General features: G+C 40.9%; 1 pseudogene; it reads left to right on the top strand.

The window, feature by feature from the left end:
- Nucleotides 1-1,179: 1,179 nt before the first annotated feature.
- On the top strand, nucleotides 1,180-2,326 carry LOC103260332 (annotated as a pseudogene).
- Nucleotides 2,327-3,236: the final 910 nt, after the last annotated feature.

The raw sequence follows: 3,236 nt of genomic DNA, 5'->3' as shown, positions 1-3,236 counted from the left end.
GATTTGAACCTGAAACACTCACATGCTGCTTTGAAATTTTCCTCCATCTGTTCATTTTTGCAACGCTTATTTATTTATTTAGGGCAAGAGACGTAGCCCATGAACGTCTGCAGCTGACAAATTGAGGTTGTAGATCAGTGGAGAACACAGATAAAGTGTTTGCTGGGGGCTTCCTGACTCGTATCTTCTTATACCCACTCCTGTGGTGTCTTCAGTAAAGAATGTTCTGGTAGAAGTAGAGTAGGTGAAATCATTAGCAACACTGCGTTGACAGAAAAGGGATGAGTAAGAGTTGCTTGCTCAGCTATGCAAAATTAGATCAGATAAATACTTATGAGACTCATGTGGAAATTGACCCAACTTAGGCAAGTTCAGGAAGGAATTATTTCCTTAGTTCACCTTTGGAAAATCTCACCATAGCCATTAGCCTTTAAAAAATTTTTTTTTGATAGAGATGGGATCTTGCTGTGTTGCCCAGGCTGGTCTCCAATTTCTGGCCTCAAGCGAGCCTCTCACCTCAGCTTCCCAAAGTTCTGGGATTGTAGGCATTAGTGACACACCCAGCCATGAATTGGCCTTTTCTTTTTTCTTATTCAGACCATTCAGCTTCTGTATTTTTTCTCTAATTTCCTTTTGGGTTATGGGTCAACTACACCTAGAAGGTTTCCTCCCTCTGAATCATTTTCCTTCCCTTTCAAGGCAGGTGGGGTTTTGGCCTGTAGGCTTCAGACCCATGTGAAGCGCTATCATGGACAAAACGAGGCTGAGGCTTTCAGAGCTCTGACCCATCTCTCACCTGTCTGCTGCCCTTGGCCACAACACTTCTGCAGACCTAGTTTCTTTTTGGAAAAAAAAATCTAAGTACAAAGTCTTCCAGCTATTTCATAATTATAAACCACTTCTTGGCTGTTTATCTCTTCAACAAATATTTCCTGAGTGCCCAAGTATGTACCTGCACACTGGTGATCCCCAAGGACACAGAGATGAAAAGATAAAAAAGGTTTTTGTCCCCATGGAACTTACGGTCAGGTAGAAGAGCCTATATTAAACAAATATACATACACATTTTCCAGTTGGGATAAGTATTACACAGAAAAGTGAAGTGAAAGATTAAAATAGGGAACCTGACTGAGATGGAGGGCTTCCTAGAGGAGATGACTTTCAGCTTGAAAGGCTGTGGATGAGATGAATGGAAAGGAGCTCAATGGAAAACAAATTTACATTGGTTGAGCTCAGAAAAGAGCAGAACGGCAGAGGGAACTTAAGCGCAAGTTTGAACAGATGAAGCAAGATAGAATCACCAGATACCAGGGTGTAAACCTTTATGTGAAAAATCTTGATGATGAACATCTCCAGAAAGAGTTTTCTCCATTTGGTACAATCAGTAGTGCAAAGATTATGATGGAGGGTGGTGGTAGCAAAGGGTTTGGTTTTGTATGTTTCTCTTCCCCAGAAGCAGCCACTAAAGCAGTTGCAGAAATGAATGGTAAAATTGTAGCCACCAAGCCATTGTATGTAGCTTTAGCTCAGCCCAAAGAAGAGCGCCAGACTCACTTCACTAACCAGTATATGCAGAGACTAGCAACTGTACAAGTTGTGGCCCAGCCTGTAATCCACCCCTACCCGCCAGCACCTCTTCCAGGTTACTTCATGGCAGCTATCCCACAGACTCAGAACCATTCTGCATACTATTCTTCTAGTCAGATTGCTCAGCTAAAACCAAATGCTCGCACTGCCCAGGGCACCAGACCTCAATCATTCCAAAATATGCCCGATGGTATCCACCCACGTGCTCCTAGATCACTATTTAGTAATATGAGACCAGCTTCTACACAGGTTCCACATGTCACGTCAACACAGCATGTTGTTAGCCCATCAACACAGACAGTGGGTCCACTTTCTGCAGCAGTAGCTGCTGCTACAGCTATTCTACTGTCTGCACCATTCCACAGTACAAGTATGCTGTGGGAATTCGCAATCCTCAACATCTTAACGCAGAGCCACAAGTCACAATGCAACATCCTGATGTTCATGTACAAAGTCAGAATCCTTTGCTTCCATGTTGGCATCTATCTCTCCTCAAGAGCGAAAGGAAATGCTGGGTGAATGGCTGTTTCCTCTTATTCAAGCCATACACCCTACTCTTGCCAGTAAAATCACTGGTATGTTGTTGGAGATGGATAATACAGAACTTCTTCATATGCTTGAATCTCCAGAGTCTCCATGTTCTAAGGTTGATGAAGCTGTAGCTGTTCTGCAAGCCCACCGAGCTAAAGAGGCTGCCCAGAAAGCAGTTAACAGTACCACAGGTGTATCAACTGTTTAAGATTGATCAAGGACCACAAAAAAGAAATCCATGCTTCACCAAAGAAAAATATCTAAACATCAAAAAACTTAAATAATATGGGGAAAAATTGCAAAATATAAAATAAATTTTAGCAGGAAAGAAAATGTTGAACCTTATGTTCTGAGCAAATGCCAGGTCTAGCAAGCATCATGCTAGTCCTAGATTACTTATTTTTAAAAGATAACAAAAACAAAAAATAGTAAAATATAAAAGTAAATTAATATTTTATAAACGCTGGGAAAAATAATTTTCAGCCAAGTTCAACAACTTAAAGCATGTTTTTCTTTTGTAATTCTTTACTGTGGAATAGCTCAGAATGTCAATTCTGGTTTGAGTAACAGATTGATAACTGAGCAAAGAATGGTAATTTGGATTATAAAATTCTTGCTTTAATAAAAACTTCTTAAACAGTTTAAAAAAAAAAAAACAATAATTCTTGTCACTTCTAAAACAGAATTGGCTGTGTGTTGCTCTCTATTTCTTTCTCCTTTGGTGCTTTGATGATCAAAACCAAGGAACTACAAAACATCTGGAGACTGTTGATCTTAACCCCATGTTTTCAGTGTCTGAGTAATATTCATTTGGTAAGTGCTAGATTCATAGCTCTACAGATCAGCCTTTTCTTTTTCTTTCTTTTTTTTTCTGCCAGGGTCTCACTCTATTGCCCAGGCTAGAGTGCAGTGGTACGATCATGGCTCACTATATCCTGTCTCCTGGGGTCAAACGATCCTCCCAACTCAGTTTCCCGAGTAGCTGGGACTACAGGGATACCACCACACCTGGCTAATTTTTAAATTTTTTCTGTAGAGATGAGATCTCGCTGTGTTGCCCAGGCTGGTCTTGAACTCCTGGGCCTTCTGCCTCCGCCTCCCAAAGTGCTAGGATTTAG

Source organism: Carlito syrichta, unplaced genomic scaffold (assembly GCF_000164805.1).
Source record: "Carlito syrichta isolate Samal-C Ts95f unplaced genomic scaffold, Tarsius_syrichta-2.0.1 Scaffold303178, whole genome shotgun sequence".
Classification (NCBI taxonomy): domain Eukaryota; kingdom Metazoa; phylum Chordata; class Mammalia; order Primates; family Tarsiidae; genus Carlito; species Carlito syrichta.
Note: the sequence above shows the minus strand (reverse complement) of the source record. Positions and strands in the feature narration are given on the sequence as shown.